Consider the following 19,136-nt stretch of genomic DNA (forward strand, 5'->3'; position numbering starts at 1 on the left):
CTACAGATTGTATTGGTTGTGTTTAATTGGAACTCAGCCATGGATACTATTGTATGATTTGTATCACAGTCCATGCCATATTTCATTCTTCATAATAAATCTGATTACATAAGCACCTCTGTTTGGCCTATATTCCCTGCTGGAACTCTATTTCGCATCTGTCAACAATTTCTGGCGTTTATGTTAACCATACGGGGACTTTTCCTGACATATGGATAAACACTAATCAATCTCACTATTGCATTGCACGGTCTGACACTGAGTGTTCTTTAGTAGCTGATGTTAAATAAATTAAATGTCCAGTTCGGGTGATGTGTTGGCCTTTAAGACTGTATGTGCTCCCATTATGTGCTGTTGTGAATTTGAGTGGTTTGTTACTCTTGAATGATACGTTTAGTCACGATGCCTCAAGCTGAAAATCTCCTTCTTTTTGTTTGGTGGTAGATGAGAAAACTGCAGGCCAGAGCCAAATTTAACTTGATAATATTGATCAAGGACAGGCATTGCTGCTAGTAGCATGCCGTGCTAGCTGGTGTGTAACAAGTAAACACTCCCTGTCCCCCAAAGGTGTGTGTCTCTGTGTGTAATGTTGTGTGTGCACGCTCTCATTTTTACTGCCATCATCTGCTGTTGAACAGCAGCTGCAGAATAGTGGAGGTTTCCACGACAACCAGTGATCACAGTTGCACAGGGTTCAAATCACACATGTCTGCTCAGATAAAGAAAGACACAGTACATTCACATTTAACATTAAAAAAATGTATATAAATCAGTTTTAATCAGTCATTATGATGAGTCTGCTGAAAAGGCTAGGTGAGTTGATTTAGTTGGTGACCCATATGATATATATATATATATATATATATATATATATATATATATATATAAATAGAAGATATATATGAAGAGTTGCAAAAGTCCCTGTATGTCCCTGCATGGTTAACATAAACGCCAGAAATTGTTGACAGATGTGAAATAGCGTTCCAGCAGGGAATATAGGCCAAACAAAGGTGCTTATGTAATTACATTTATTATGAAGAATTAAATATGGCATGTACTGTGATACCAAGCTGACCAGGGGTGAGTTTGCTGTACAACGACGTATCTTAACCAAATTAAATTAACTAGCTAGTCACAACTGTTTCCCAAAACTGTAGTAACATAGTTGCACATCCATCGTTTGAACCATGTTGGTTAAAGAATTTTGTTAATATTTAATATGCATATAGTGTAATAACATCTATTAATTAATCAATTCAGTGTGATGCAATTAATGCAATTAATGTGAAATGATCATAGTTCATTTACACAAACTACAGAAAGCCGTTCATTTTTAAAAATCATGTTATGTGATTTTATTCCAGCACACATGTGGCTCATTCAGTCAGCAGCATTGTTTCTCCAAGCAACGTAGTTTCTCTGAGATACTGTTGCTATTTCACATTTCATTTTTGTTTCCCTTTGTTTTGCTTTATTTGATGTTCAGTTCATCACAGATTCCTTCCTGTGTCATCTTCCAGGTTTCCTTGAACATTTATGCATGTGCACTCTTTCAAAATGGTGCTGTCTGTTGACACGCTAAAATGTATAGAATGTAATGTGTTTATACTGTATATGTTTAAATGGAATGAGAGATATAGATTGTACTGCACATAAGCTACCATGTTCGTTAACACGTTAAAGGAACAATTCTCAGTATTAACTGGCATGTATATTGCATATTATTAGTACTAATAAAGCACATATTAATGCTTTATTCTCCCTTAAACCTACTCCGTACCTAAATTTACAACTACCTTACTAACTTTTAATTAGCAGCATATTAGGAGCAAAAAAAAAAAACTTAATATTTAGTTAATAGTGAGAATTGGACCTTAAAATAAAGTGTGACCACATTTCATATCCACATGTCATAGTAACAGGAAGCTATCTAACCACAGGTTGAGATGAGAGTTGTTGTTCCAACTACACAAGTATGTGATGCTGTTTGCAAATGTTCATAGCCAGCATTGCCCATCTAGAGCCAGGTATGGCCATCTGGATTTTTCTCTGTTGTTGGTAGCCCAAGTTACATCAAAGAATACCATGGTATTACCATCATGGTATTGCCATGATACTAAAAAATTAATTTTGTGTATAAACCATACCATAGCAAATGGTGTAGGTGAAATAAATCCAAACTATAGCAAGAGTAGAAAAGATTATTCTCTCTGTTCTACTGAGTCACTGCAGTAACTAAATATGGAGGCAGCTGCAGAGAGAAACCAAGGAGGGTCTATAGACGCACATGCACACACACTCATAAAGTCTCTAAACAAAAAGACCATTCAAATACAGATCTCTTGTACAGCAGCATACCATGTGCAAAATATTACAAAGAAACATTAGATGCTCTCATTATTACAGACATGTGCAGGGAGAGAGAAATAAACAACTCAATACTGGAGCTCCGCTTGCAAAAATGACTGTGGTGCAACCATGGTATCAAATGTTAATAAAAATCAGATGAATGATTACCATATTCACGTATCATTTGCACACAGTTGTAGTAACCTAATACATATATGTAAAAAAAAAGTATGTCTCTTTGGTTTGTGTCTGTTCATATACTTCTTTTAATTTAGGAATTAAATATTTTAAAAAGCTGCATTTGAATGTTGTGCTTTTGTTTAAAGCATTTTTTTTTAATTCACATATAATTAAAGATCTGAGAAAAAAAGACTGAGATCATGCTATAATTCGCGAGCCTCCTGTTGAATGCCCCTGTCTTAAACTCTCTTTAGTGTGTTTATTAATTTTAGACATAATATTCCCTTATTTTAGAGTACATTCTGGGTGGAGGGTTGGACTCATTGGATTTAATAAAAGAGAAGAGAGTCGTGAGCTGACAGCGAACCAATGAGACGAGATGAAAGTCGAGTGGTAATAGGATCTGTCAATGAGGTTTAATAATAAAGGCATGCATGCACACAGATTGAGCAGGATTATATCGAAAAGAAGCCTTATAGCTGGTTGTATGAAACTTAAGAATAAGATATTCTTATAGCTGAAGCATAGTTTATTGCCATAATAAATACATGATAAGATGGATGGATGGGTGGATGAACAGATGGACATACAGATATATAGATTTTTTTTTTCTAGTGGCCATTATCGCTGGCCCTTTTTCCTGTTGTCCATTTAGTATTACTTGCAGAAATCATGTGCATCATGGAAATGAATGATCAGATCATTACAAGCAGTTTATTATTCATTATTCCAGTGTTAATCCACTCCAGATGTTCCATATTTTCATACAGTGCGTTGACATAAATTTGATTCTGCATCAGTCATGGGCTGTGTTGATGATTGCAGTTTTTGGAATGATCTTCCAGAACTGGACTGGATAAGATAAAATGAGGTTGTTCAGATTTAGGCTTTTATGTAGCAGTCTTGTGATTTTAGCACCATTTGTGATTGCTTTCAGTTTGAGCTGTTAGCACTATACTGGAACACAAAATCATGTAGAGCTTTCCCTTTGAATTTTATAGGGGCAGTTAGTGTGACCTTCTCGCATCTAACAACATGGATGTTATATCAGTTTACTGGGCTGCACATGTTTCAGGCTTTTTGTAAAGGGTTTTTGGCTTGAGGACAGAGTGCAGGTTCAGCCTGAGATCAGTAGTGAAGGGTAGCAGTGTGCGTAACTGCAATACATGCAAAAGTCTCTTATGCTCACCAAGGATGCATTTATTTGATTAAGAATGCAGTAAAACTGTAATATTATGAAATATTATTGCAATTTAAAATAGCTGTTATTATTATTATTATTATTTGAATATATTTGATGCAAAGCTGAATTTTCAGCATCATACCAGTCTTCAGTGTCACATGATCCTTTAGAAATCATTCTAAAATTCTGATTTGGAGCTCAAGAAACATTTCTTATTATCGATGTTATTAGTGGCACTGTTTAATATTTATGTGGAAACTGTGATACATTTTTTTTTTGCAGTATTCTTTGATACATAGAACATTTAAAAGGACATAATTTATTTGAAAAAAAAAAAAAGTTTTGTAATAATGTAGAATTCTTTACTGTCAATTTAGATCAATTTAATACATCCTTGCTCAATAAAATTATTAATTTCTTTCAGCTATTCAACTTTGTACTTCACTGTAAATGTTTACTTTAAAATAAAAAGTTAAACACTGAACAGTTTAACATTCATAGCTATGGACATTTACCGCAAACAAAGGCTTTAATGCATAGCTTTGTGTGCAAGTGACTGAAGCGTAAAAAGAGCTGAAAGAAGTAAAGAAAGAAAGTTTGTTTCTCTTTAAAACTCTCTGGTGGCACATACTCTCTTTGAGCATTGGACATATATTGGACTGTGAGTCGGTGCTAAAGCATGTTCAATGAGGTGAAGCCACAAGTATTAGCTCTAATACACTCTGTGGTTTCAGGATTACATTTGGGCCAATCCGTCACTGAAATCTGGCTGCACACCACAGTGTGGAAGAAGCTCAACAGTCAAACTTACACACCACAACATATTTGATCACAAACCCCAGATTCCCTCAAGACACTGTGCATACAAGAAAACTGTTACATATTTAAACATCTGCTCAGGGTCTGACAGTCATATTAAGCATATGCCAAATGCTGCTATTATAACTCAGTGTTGACTGAGTTGGTCACAGTTCTGGCCTGGAGAACCTGATATTACATAGTGTTTAAGGTGAGTGTTCTTACTCTCAGAGTCGTTGGAAGGACACAGAGGAGATTTTGAAGTCAGGACATTTATATTCTGAGATTTTTCAAAACCAGCCAAGTTTTCTGAGGACAGAGAACGTCTACAAAAGTTACAAAACTGATTTGCTTTATTTATCTGTTTCAGTTTACTTGTTGTGAAATGTTTGTTTGTGTACAGTATGTGCTTGATGATTAGAGTGTTTGGTTATAGTTTTGATAGCCTGTTTCCTCACAAATATTGTAAAACCTGGCTCAAGTTATGTCTTAATTAAACTTTAAATAATGCAAAAAGGTGTAAAACAGATTTCCATGTAAATCTGCCTTGTGTTTGGTAGCCAACCCCCCCCCCCCACCCACAGTGAATTCTCATTGGTCCAAAATCCTTCTATCATAAACAGAGAGTGTCTTTGATTGTGTTGGGTTAATCTTAACTAAAATGTTTTTGGTAATTAAAATAAAGCTTAAAAATACAAATACCAGATTATTCAAAATAAAACAAGAAATTTTGTTCTAGCACCTAACTGAAATTAGTCCTAAAATAATATAATATAATATAATATAATATAATATAATATAATATAATATAATATAATATAATATAATATAATATAATATAATATAATATACATTTTAATATATCTGAATTACAAATAATGAATAATAAAAATAAGAATAAATACTATAATAGTATATTAACAATATCCTTGGGTTAAAGGTTTTTTTTTTTTTTGGAAATGAGCAGCTTGAAATGACTTGAGGGTGGTAAATGATGCCAGATTTATTTTATTTTATTTTATTTAAATTTTTGGAGTCTATAGGAGATTCTGACAAGAATAGGTGTTTGTGTGACTGCATATGCTGTATGTTTATGAGTGATTGTGTTGACACCTGCCCATGCCTGTGCATTGCTATATGTGTCAGATATCATATTCTTCTCCGCTCTGAGAAAATTCTTTACTCTAGTTCTCTTGGTCTTCTGTTCACACTTAAGGGGGCATTCTCTGTTCACACTTAAGGGGGAATCTAACTTACAGTGTCTGCCTGGGAGACACTTTGGAGCGCTGTAGGAACTGAAGCAGACACCTCCAGGGGAGGTGATGAGCTGACAGTAGGAGTCACCTGTAGGGCTCCAGGATCAGATTGCAGGCAGTGCTGTTAATTGCAGGCAAAGAAGGACAAGACGGATCCAGAAGGGTGAAGTGTTGACCTCTAGCTGAGTTCTGCTGCAGGAGGACTTTAAGGACAGTGGGTAAAAGATTTAAAGGGGACATAATCATGGAAAACCAGATTTTCGTTCCTCTATGGAACACACACACACAAAATGCAGTATAGACATATTTAAAAATTTTAAATAAAATTCAAAAACATCTTCAGGAATGTATACAGTTGTGAACATCATACAATGCTGTTTTGTGAGCAAAAATAAATTGTAAATAAAAGTTCTCTCTAAATAATAATAATAATAATTATTATTATTATTATTTAAATAATACTATGAATAAGTAATTATAAATTATAAAATTATAGTAAAAAGTATTATTAGCAAACTAAGTTTTTTTTTTTTTTTTTTTTTTTGCTCACATGTGAGGTGATAATTTGTGGAGCAGAGTGGACAGAAATGGTCCCTGAAAGTCAAAGCCGCTTTCTGTCTCTCTCGTGTACCTACAGATGGCAAGCAGGATAAAAGCTCTGCAAATAAAAGTGTAATCCCGTCCTCACATGGGTCGACTCTCGCTCGCCAGATTATCCTAAGAGAGAGAGAGAGAAAGAGACGACGGAGAGCGGAAACAGGTAGTGTAAATGTAAAGGTGAGGCAGGAATTGTTTTACTCTTGGTTCCTACAGTATGTGGATAAAGAGGATATTATTATAGTATTATATTAATAATAAAAATAATAATATGTATGGTGTTTTATATATATATATATAAAAAATAATAATAATATATATATATATATATATATATATATATATATATATATATATATATATATATAAAATGTAGGTCATGTAAATTATAAATACATTTATTATAATATTTTTTAAAAAATTTAATAATAATAATAATAATAATAATAATAATAATAATAATAATAATAATAATAATGGATTTTAAAAATAATAGATTTTGAATGCCATCTCTTAACATATTGCTTCTGATTGCAGCTAAGTAGGTTTTGAAGCAGCATCAGTGTGTGGTTGTGTATGATGTTAAAGTTAGATGTTAAAGTTACTGTGAAGTCAACTTGCTAAAATCTTTCATATTAAAATATCAAAGTATACGGTCCAGTGATCTGATTGTGTAATACTACAGGACCTGAGCACAGTAGCCCGAACACTTGTATTTTTATCAGCTTATGCAGTACTGAGCGCTATGTCAACAAGGCATCTATAGGTCAAAAAACCCAAGCACACATGCCGGGGCCCACACAGTGCAGTTTAGGCCCGAGGGCCTGGATGTGGAGGTGGATAAAGACAGAGATGAGGAGGAAAAGAGAGAATGGATAATGTCCCACAATATGGCAGATATATTATCAAAGGCTCAAAATATGGTAGGTTTTCTATTCTGCAACATATAGACACAACAAATAGTGTCCCTGTCTCCAAGAACCACCTACACAAGAAACAATGCAGTGCTGTTTATCTGAATAAAACATTTTACATTTCAATATGAATTACATATGAATTTAATTGAATAAGCAACAAAGTGGGCCTCAAACTTTTTCTTTTTCAATAAATGGTCAATCTCATGAGAGCAAATTATATATTAGACATTATTTGTTTTCAGTATATTTTTTAACATTATATTTATTATTATTTATATCAATTTTTAAATAATTTAGAAAAACAAACCTTGTATGTAATTTTTCAAGCACTAAACATCAAAATTCAATAAACTAAAACTAAAGAACTCAAAAATTGTTTCTAAGAAATGTTGAATGGTAAAATTAGTTAATAATAATAATAACACACAGTCATATATAATTAATTCAGTGAATTAGATGTGAATTTCATTCGGTAGATAGTTGTATGATTTCTATTCAATATATATTCATAAAGGTCGAGGTTTAGAAAAAAGAAATGTAATACTGACAGTCAAAACCAATCAAAACATATGAATACTAGGGGTGTCAATCGATTAATATTTTTTATCTAATTAATCACATCCTTTTTCTGTGATTAATCACGATTAATCGCACACTTCATGAAATTAAGCATAGACCATTTATCTTGTTTCAGATGTTTATTTTGTCATCATTTGCTATATCCAGAAAAGTAAAACAAATGATTGAAGGGTGATTCTGTTTTCTGCAAGCTTTTTTCAAGATAAATTTAGATGTCTTTCCAAAAAATGAGACTTAGAAACTCCAAAAGGTCACCAAAGAACCAAATGATATAAGGAGCCCATATAAGCACATATTAAATAATAATAATAATAATAATAATAATAATAATAATAATAATAATAATAATAACAAATTATATATACATTACATTTATGCATTTAGCAGACACTTTTATCCAAAGCGACTTGCATTGCATAATCAGCGCAAAAAGGTTGTTGGTTCGATTCCCAGGGAACACATGTTAGGTAAAAAATGTTAGCTTGAATGCACTTTAAGTCGCTTTAGATAAAAGATATATATATATATATATATATATATATATATATATATATATATAGAGAGAGAGAGAGAGAGAGAGAGAGAGAGAGTATGTGTATAGTGCAATAGCAAAGAGCTTTTTTACGTTTAAGAGAAGCCAAGTTGCGATACCGAACAGGACCACATGGAGATGAAAAACAAAACAAAACCCTAAACCAATTGCCTGCTGACTGCATATATCTACTATAGTACACGGATCCATTCAGTATAACTAAACACAGCAACATAAACATGATAAATCAAAACATTATCGTGAATGTGTGTGGAAACAATGTGAATGTACGGAAATATCTGTGCCTGTGCATAAATACAATGTGCGATCAGTGCGTCAAGAGCACTCATACAAGCATTATTATTACGGACTCGAGTGTGCTTACTGTACTGTACGACTCCTGTACGCCACCGCAATCGTCTTTACCTTGATTGCAGTCTTCATCCATCAAAACTTTACTAGCGATACTGGTTATCCAGATGAGAAAACGTAGTTTGTGTCTCATCTGGCCATACAGCGGTGGGATGTGTTGACAATCTGCTCAGTCTGTAGCCTAATTCACACAGCGCGACATGTGAGGGGTCGCGCTCTTCAGAGACAATCACAGAATATGACAGAGCTCGTGTTTTAAAGTGAAACACACTGGAATGAATAATTCACTTAAAACACAACGTGATTCTCTGTTTTCTCTGCAATCTCTGATGTAATCAGCCTTCCTTTATATTAGCACTGTTTTGGACAGATTGTTTGAATGTATTCACTTACTGGATGATTGGACTGAAAACTTTCCCGGAGTTTAGTGGCTTAAAATGATCTAATCGCAAGCAGAGAAGCAAAATTGGGTTAAAGGGATAGAATAGAAATTGTGCTTCAGTAACTTTGCGTTAATTGCATTAAATTATTTTAACACTTTAAGGATTGTAAAATTAATCGCATGCATTAACGCATTAACAATGACAGCCCTAATTAATACGTAGTTATGTAGAAGAAAATTTTATCACTTATGTGGCATTGGGTCTGTGGACACAGTGTAATGTATCGCACCAAAACTGTGATTTATCGTGCCCTGTTAGTTTCAACGAACAGTGTTTGGTGTGCAACTTTTTTTCAACAATCTTTGTGTAAATATGCAGAAAAATAAACAGTTCCAAATCTGACATAGTGATTTTTCTTTGCAGGAAAGTCAGTGTGCTCTAAGAGTTAAAAAAAAAAAAAAATCATCTGTTTCTGCATCTGGTTCTTGGTTGGTTTGGACTCCACCTGTGACGTGGTGGGGGAAACCCCAACAGAGAGTCTTACCAGGGGGCTGAACGCCTGACTGATCATGCATGGTTTATAAAGCTCTGAAATGCATTAAAACATGGACAAATCCTCCAACTAAACTTACAGAGAATCCCTTTCAACTCTAAAGAGAAACTTGGCAAGAACCCCTCAATAATAGGCAAGCTCCAAGTCTGGCATTACTTAACTATGGAAATACACATCCAGTGCAGTGAGGTGATTTAAGGGGATAGTTCGTCCAAAAATGAAAATTCTGCCATAATTTACTCACTCTCATGCCGTTCCACAACATATTCAAATTAAATTATGAACATGTTATTTCTGAATGTTCTCTGAATGTTCAAAATGTCCAGTTTTTAAAAACGTTTTTCATGGTTATGTGAAGGATAAGGGAACATTCAGTTTTATCATTTTCTAAATGCAATTGGAATGTTATTCTGAACATTCTGAAACAAGTAGTAACATTTAAAAAAAGGTCTAACTAAAACGTTTCAGGAAAAAAAGCTTTCCATGAACGATGTATATACAATATTTTTGTACTATCCTTTTGAGAATGTTATTAAAGACCAGACAACTGAATGAACATTATATTAAGGCTTTAGAAAGAATGTTTATTCATAACTTAGAGAGAACCTTGCCAGAACGTTCAGACAAAGTTCTAACAATGTTCCTGTTATCTAGGTTAGCGTCCACACCAATGCATGATAGAGTTGTGTTTATTATAAATGCGCCACAGTTCTGTCATCTGCCACTTGCCAAATGCTCGAGCTCTTTTTTAATATCATTTATCAGCTGGAGAAATATTCTGCAAGTTATTCCAAAGATATTATTCATCTTTGGCTTTAGTTGTGGTGTGGACTTATATACTTAGTTATCTTTATAGTTCTCGTGCTTTATGTAAACTACTCTGTATTGTAAAAGAATAGAAATAGGCAGTTTTCTGTAAATGCTGTGCAATGTGCTAGCAAGCTAGTATTTGGAAATAACTTATAAGACTAGCGACATTTGTGAAAAGAGAAAAACTCATACTCAAACTACATTTTCGATAAATCTTACTTATGCCCTGTAGTTCGCTTATGATAAATGAGCCTTGTGTTGTGTTGGCATACAGAACGCTTCTTTACAAACACATACAAAGCTACTTTTTGGCTTCTGAAAGAGTTTGTTCCAGCCAGGGGTCAGTTTAGTGCTGCTTTTAAGACTCTTTAATCATATTGTCAGGTTCCTCAGTCGAGTCAGTTCCCACCGTTACTCATAGCCATGGCTCCACAAATATAAACTCATGTATCATCTGTCTGGACCCATGCTCAAAGGAAAGAACAATGATTGTTCTGTCTCTGTATATCTAATTATAGATTTCAGGTCCAGCAAAACTGGGGATCAAAATGTTTCACCTTTGGAGCTACCATTTGTTGTGCCGCTTGATGTATCTGCAGTACTTCCAATCTGCTATAGCCTAAAATAAAACTAGTGTGTTTGTTAGACTGTCCAACCATTTGGGATCAGTAAATTTTTTAATGTTTTTTTTTTTTTTTTTAAAGTTTCTTATGCTTATCAAGGCTGCAAAAATGCAGTAAAAACAGTAATAGTTCACCACCAGAACGTTCAAGCATAAGAACAGTTTCTTCCCTCAATCTCATGAACAGTTAATGTGTAATACACAACACTATTTATTTATAACACATTTAATTATTTAACACATAAACTTGCATTTGTACACACCACACACAAATACCATCTTTGTCTATTTTGTACATTGTGTATTTATATACATATTTTTTTTTTTGTATATTGTTATTTCCTATTTACTTATCCTATTTTTATTTTTTTATTATCTGCGTCTTGTCACTGTCATCCGTTTAGTCAACAGAATGTCTAAAGGGCCCCAACAAAATAAAGTATAACGGAATTAGCAAGCATGTTTGACCTTTAATTTCTCAGCAGTTCCATTCTCTTCAAAATGTTATGTCACCATGACTGTAAATTGACCTGAAAAAGTTGAGAAGACCTGAAATGGCCACCACAGTGCCCCTTTCAGCAATGCCAACACGTATTTGCTGTGCATTCTGACACATTTCAGTATTAAACAACACGTTAAATAGAGCTTGTATAGCTAGAAGCATTTACAGTCGTGTACTCGCCTTGTATTTTTCGGGCGTAAAGCTGCACTCAAACACCCAGTCAAATGACTGTGAAAGAACATTGGCATTTTGTTTTTTTGTTTTTGTTTTTTAGTCACTATGAGTCAAGAATGCATTTTTGTCTCTCTGTTGAAACCTTTTCTTTCTATGTCCTTCTCTTGTTCATCTTTCATTCTGTCTCCATTTTGTTCTAGTTATGCCAGTCTGTTTGCTCACAGCACTCACTTAAATAATATATGACATGAATGACTTTGTTCTGATCGGAGGTCATTTTCTTTTTTAACAACCTAAATTAGAAAACCCACCATCTATATTCTAAATCTCACTAAAATCATTTTGCAGAACAAAATTTATTTCAAGTGCTCTTCTTGTGGAAAGGGAACTGGCACAAGGGTCAGAATGCAAGATAAGAGTCAAATTTATTTTTATTATATAAAGTCAGCAGGTTTTTCTAATTGTGTTTCCAGAGGAAAATAACTTCATGACATGCTACTGTTATATACCAAAGCCCACATAAAAAAAAAACATTACTTTTTGAATCACCTCACCTGTGACTTTTAGGATCACAGTACACATAGACAGATAGATAGATGGCCAAAATTTTTGTCTTTTTCTAAAGTACCCGGAACTGAAACTAAAGATTTATCTTACCCCATAAAGTCATTATGCTTCATAAACACAATTTCAGACTATACAGTGACTGGGGTGTTTAGCTTAGTCACTGGGCACACTTGGTTTGCACTGTGAAAAGTGCTATACAAATAAACTGACTATATTTGACTTTTGGTAAAATGAAAGTAAATACAGGACTATTGTACTGTTTCCAAAAGCAGCAGATGGTACAGTTCTGTTTTATTATGGGAACATCAGATCATCTTTAACTGACACGGTCACATGACCAGATTGTCTTTTTGGAGGGTGTTTTTCTTTTACACAACTAAGATCTGTGTAACTGAGAGTTGATAAAGCCATGATAGCACCACACCCATAATATTCACAATGCATTCTCAGAGAGACACGTTTAACATGTTGTGTGTGTGTGTGTGTCGCCTGTGTGTACATGTATGTTTCAGAGTGTGTGCAGTTATGTGGTATGCAATGCATTACTTTTCATCTTAAGACATCACAAAGAATCAATCAATAATCTGTCAAAGAACAAATATGTACTCCTCTTATGATTCACACTCCTATGCAGTGACATAAGCTGGACAAATATAGTGTAGTCCTGTGCAGCCACACCTTCTGCTTATAATACACACATGTAAGATCTGGTCCACAACTTAGCTTGTTCTGTCCACAAACTTTTTTTTGGCTGACATATAAAGTGACTAAACACAATTTGTATTGTTTTATGTGCAAGCTTATCTGATGATAGATTTTATCACAATATAAGAGGCCAGTGTGGAAAAATGAATGAAAACAATGGTACAGTGTTATTATTGTTACCGAAAACTATTAAAAAACATTTTAAATAATCTAAACAAAGAAATGATTAAGATATAAATACTAGAAGAACTGATAATAGATGGAATAAAATATAAATATTACAAGAAAAACTTAAGTTTAAAAAACTGAAATGAAAAAAAAAAAAACGTAAATGTTGCCTTGGCAGCTATAACTGAAATGAAATAAGTTTAAGTACTACAACTGAAATACATATAAAAATAAAATAAAATAAATAAATCAATAAAAACTGAAAATATAAAAATAAAAGATAATTCAAAGTATGTATAAATACTATATTAGTATATAAATAATACTAAATTATCACTACAGTGGTGTGACTTTATAACTGTAAAATGTGTATTGACTTCATGTTAAAAAATCCTTTCAATCCAAAAGCTAATAAATACAGACAGAACTCAGAAAACAAAGCTTACTATACAGTTCCGCTCAGGAATGGTTACTTATATAACATCATATTTCAAAGATTGAGTGCCACCAACTTGACAAACTTTGGCAACCCATCAGTAAATTAAGTGTCAATAATTTGTCTTGTTCTTTAAAATGCAGGCGGATTGTTTGTTTGTTTATTTATTGACTGATTGATAATTGTACATAATTTATGCTATTACACTGATTGGCAAATTTACGTATGATTTACACAGAAATTTGCTATGCTGTTGTTTTTATGAATATGGCGCATACAACACAGGCACCTTGTAAACACGAACATGGACTGTTGGTGTGTCATCTGAGACTGAGACAAAAATGAAGCACTTCAGGACTGAATGCAATAATTGTCACAAGATATACAGTATGTCCTGACTCACCAGTGCAACTCCGTTTATGTAATATCAGATGAAAAGGCTTAATCAGATGACTGATTCTGTTTGGAAGCTCTTTTTAAGACGTGTTTGTGTCTTTCAGAGTACCGCAGTGACCTCAGAGCCATACCTGTCAACACTCCCGTTTTTCCCGGGAGTCTCCCGTATTTCACACCCATCTTCCGCCCACCTCCCGTTTTGTTATTTCTCCCGGGAAACTCCTGTAATTTGTATGGCCCTACCACGTTATATGAATAATTACATCAATACATTATTCCAAGGTTGTCCAGTTGCCAGATCTTGTATGAAACGCATCCTACTCACACAATAGATACATCTTACAATTTTGTACCCATTTGTGACCTCAACCTGGCAACCTACAGCTCTGTTGATATCAGTTGATATCTGCGCAGGTAGACGGGGGAATTTGAATCAAACGTCCCCAAAAATGGCATTAGAAAGCTAAGGTGGTGCTACGGCGGAAAAACTAAATATAGCTTTTTAACAACAGCTGGTTGGAGGAATTTAATTTCTTATCACGAAGCAGCATCGACAATTCCCACGCTTTTTGCAAAGTATGTCGCACTGATTTCAGTATCGGACACGGTGGGAAAAACAACGTAATGCAGCACAATAAATCCCAAAGGCACAATCGCGCTGTGGAGGCACAAATGGGGCACACCCGCGATTTCAAACTTTATCTAAGTCTGCTACTTATAATTATAATTCTGGATGTAAGAAACACTAGGAAACGCCTTCATGTTGAATACATGCAGTAGCCTACTTTACCTCATGTATTTAACATGAAGGTGTTTCCTAGCGTTTATAACATGAAGGTGTTTCCATGTACTTCAATTACATGAAATTTCTTGTTACATGTTCCACATGCACCACATTGTTTCCTTTTATGTAATATAAAATTTGTTATAATAAAGATAAAGAAAAAAGAAACATGAATAAGTCTCATTATCACAATAATTCTTATTAATAATTATGTATTATGTACGCCCCAAACCCAACTCCCATCTGTCGAATCCCGGCCCCGCAACCCCCCCCCCCCCCCCAAAAAAAAACCGCCCCGCCCCCTGGAGTATCCCGGATTTCGGTATCCAAATGTTGACAGGTATGCTCAGAGCTTCTATATCACTAGCTGTGAGAAACAGAGGTCTATATTTATACTCATTCTGTGAGGTAATGGCAAGAGAAATGGAGGGTGAACTGTACTGCATAACAGCTTTAAGGACAGAAATATACAATAAAACATTATTGTGCAACTACTGCACACGGTGAATATTTAACCTCCACAGCAATTTCTCAGACTGGCTTTTATTGATGTGGAATTATCAAGCTTTTTCTTCTTTCTTTCTTTCTTTCTTCCTTCCTTTCTTTCTTCCTTTCTTTCTTTCTTTCTTTCTTTCTTTCTTTCTTTCTTTCTGTCTTTCTGTCTTTCTTTCTTTCTTTCTTACATTTAATTACAATTTTCCAAACAATTCTATTTTTTCTATTCTAATTTTCCACACAATTCTACTTCAAAATGTCAACTTGCTGTTTCTTTGTAGCTGTGAAATTTGCTAGCAATTTCTGAAAAACAATTTCTTTCTAGTGTATGTTTAAAATGATTTCACCACCAATTTTAACCAATTTCAAGAACTGATGTAATAACATATTTGAGATGTAGTACCTAAACAAACCACTTTTGGGAGCACTTAAGGGTATTGCAATGCTATGACTTCTTGTATTAAATGCAAAATTATGATCTTAGTAGTCTATATTTTTACTTCAGCACATACGGCTCATATTTCACCTTTGAGTGCCATACAGTATATCAAATATGAGAAATCACAGCAAGTCAGGGATAAATCACAGCATTCCAGTCTCCGTTTCAACAATCTGAATGTTGAACACTCAGTTCGTGGGTATATGGTGTCTGCAACGTTACAAAATCACTTTGAAATTTCCCTGCTTACAGTTAAGGCAACCTGAATGAGGGCAGTTTGGATGCAGTCAAAGACAGGTTAGCCATGTGTGTTGCAAGATTTCAGCTCATGAACTTGGTGGAAATGTTAAATGTTCCCATCAACGGCCTTGGGCTCCACAATCAGGACTGCTGATTAATAGTCCTGAGCTGCCAATAGATCTGTGGGCTGTTTTCTTTTGGATGAAAAACACCTTGGTCTTAGATGAGAATTTTTATTCGAGAATACCTTCTAAGTTATAATGTAACTAAACAACTTGGAGCATGTACACAAAGACAGAGCCATAGAACAAAAAATAGGTTCATCTTTCATTAATGGTGCTTGCTCAGGCATGCATCACAATTAGTTATTACATTATTACATTAGGATGGAATAGAACATTAGAAATTAGTACATAGAATGTTCAGAGAACATTCTAAAGTAACATTCCCATAATGTTTGAAAAATTATAGAATGGAATGTTTCCTAGAAGAAACAAGAAATAATAATTATGGGTAAAAAAAAACCTGGGTGTTTCAACATTCAGAAATAAGATTTTCATAACTTAACGGAAATTTTAGCAAAACATTCTTCATTCAGTGCTATTGCTTATACTTTGCTTCAGGGATTTAAATGTCACATTTCACTATTTAGATCTACATCCATGAATTGTTTGGCTTCTGGAGAGATTATTTATTACTTTTCTAAGTCATGAGATTGATGCTGTGTAAGGCAGATGATGATACAGCTGAAAAAAATTAAAAATCTCCAAAAACTCTCCCTAGCAGCGAGGAAGCAAGATTTGCATGGGTAACTTTTCCACTCACATTTAGCTTTTTCTTTCTTTCTTTCTTTCTTTCTTTCTTTCTTTCTTTCTTTCTTTCTTTCTTTCTTTCTTTCTTTCTTTCTTATTGTCCATTAAATGAGAGTCAATGAGGTCCAATGTTGTTTGGAGCCCAAATTCTTCAAAATATTTTATTTTGTGTTTCACAAAAGAAAGAAAGTCATGCAGGTTTGGAATGATGTGAGGGTGAGAAATGACGAAAGAACTATTCCTTTGACATCGTCAGTATTAAACCACACTTTCAGATTTCAGATCAGTTAAATTGCCTTGCACAGGAGTTCATTTCACATATCAAGCAATTCTGTGCACCTTTTCAATGCTTAATAAACCTCAAAAAGCCTTTGAGCTATTAACAACTCTCTGTGAGTCTGACCTTTTTAATTTGTCTGAGGCATATCAGGCAGCTGTCAGAAATGAGCCGTGAGCCATTATTATTCATTCAGTTCACAGCAGATTACTGTGATTTTTTTTTTTTTTTTTTTTTGGTCTCGCCATGTTCAAAAGTGACTTCAAATGTACTGGAACTAAACTGCTGTTCCCAAAGGAAAACTTCATCTAGCTGTGAATATCTTTACATTTTATACATAAAATGTTGGTTTGTGTCTTTATGTGAGTGTGTGTGTCCTCTATTCAAATGTGTGTGGGCTTGTACAGCATGTTAAAAAAGCAATCTGTAACATGATCTCCCTGATGGCCTCCTTCTGCCTTGCAAGCTTTGACTTGAATCACATGATTATGGATGCAGCGTGCAAGTGAGTAAATTTGCCAGCATGAGTGGAGCAGATATATAAACCGAGTGAGCAACAAAATGTCTTGTTGCCTGTCACTGCTCACAGTAGCTGATTTAAAAAAAAAATTTTTTTTAAAGTTGAAAAAATTGAAAAATGTATATTTCCTTAACCTGTGTGGTTTAAAACAAATATTTAACATGTATTTGCAATAGGTCATGCTTGGGAAAAAAGCCATATGGGAGTATTTTATGCTATGTGCTGTGATTCAAAGTGCACATGCTAAAAAAGATGAGGGCCCAAGTATGGCACTATAAGTCAGTTATATTATGGATAAGTTTGCCAATTTAGGGCATTTTTATTTTGCATCAGATCTGTAAATACTGTAATTAGATTTACTCACTCACTAACTCACTTATTCATTTATTTATTTTTATATACACAGATTTTTTTATGTCATACAAAATTATGTGATCGTTACAGTATTTGATTCTTGTGCCTAGCAAACATAAAAGAAAATCTACATTTCCCAGATAAATTGAATTCCAATATGATTCGATGAAGATTTATAATAATCTAATGGATAGGAAAACGATTATCCATACATAATTTTTAGAAAAATCATATTAAAATGTGAGTATCAGATATGATACATCAGGCTTTTGCAAAAAAAAAAATAATAATTTGTACATTTCTCAAGCATTGCATTGCATTATATGTTTACCCCCACAATTGAAAACTACAGAGCTATGATCATAAAACTAAGCATTTAAATATAACTTAACCAAGATATGTTACTGGAAGATCTAGAGAGATCACTTTTAATTGTAGACAAATTCATTCGACCAATTTCAACTTCACTGTTTAAGTAATATAAGATTCATTTTTGTTTTTAAGCCAGTTTAGTATAATTTAAGCTGACATTACTTGTAGAGCCAATTTGATTATAATTATAAATTTAAGGTAGCTTAACTTAAGTTTTTAAGTTGAAGTAGGTGTTTTTTTGTTTGTTTGTTTTTATGATAAATGAACCATTAAACCTTGATGTACTGTATCAAATATGATACTCTTCCATTTCAAGAAATTTGATTTTTATTATATTATTATTTAATATGCCAGACTTTACAGGGTTAAGTATCTCTGTCTCTCTGTATTGACTCCTAAAATGTATATTTGTAGTTGTAACAGTGCAGTTGATTCAGTATTAAATTACATTTCCGACTCAAAACCACTTTATTTAGGTAGTAACACATTAATCAAATTTTATATAACCCCCCAAAAAACTCTAAGGCAGAAATCCTATGCTAGTATGCTGTTCCGAATTGAATCAATGTTCACAGTGAAAATGGATCCCACCCACACAACTATATAAACATGTATATGTAATCACAAATAGACAAAAACATGCATCCATGAGCACAGAGACATCAACACATCTGCATACACATCACACAAAAACACAAATCTGCCCTCATCCCTCAAAGCTCACATTTTCCGGACTGGTTACCATGCTCCTGTTCTCACTTCCC

At 33.8% G+C, this 19,136-nt stretch overlaps 1 protein-coding gene across 2 annotated transcripts in view; it reads right to left on the minus strand.

The window, feature by feature from the left end:
* The window catches only part of neurl1aa (neuralized E3 ubiquitin protein ligase 1Aa), a 56,088-nt gene that overhangs the window by 34,317 nt on the left and 2,635 nt on the right, over positions 1 to 19,136 (minus strand). The window contains exon 1 of one of the 2 annotated variants that reach the window (XM_042761561.1): positions 5,855 to 6,129. The exons of the other annotated variant lie outside the window; for it this stretch is intronic. The gene's annotated coding sequence lies outside the window, so the exon portion shown is untranslated. Of the gene's footprint in view, positions 1 to 5,854; positions 6,130 to 19,136 lie in introns of those variants that run through there. 2 annotated transcript variants of the gene reach the window in all.

Source organism: Cyprinus carpio, chromosome A1 (genome assembly GCF_018340385.1).
Source record: "Cyprinus carpio isolate SPL01 chromosome A1, ASM1834038v1, whole genome shotgun sequence".
In the NCBI taxonomy this organism is placed as follows: Eukaryota; Metazoa; Chordata; class Actinopteri; order Cypriniformes; family Cyprinidae; genus Cyprinus; species Cyprinus carpio.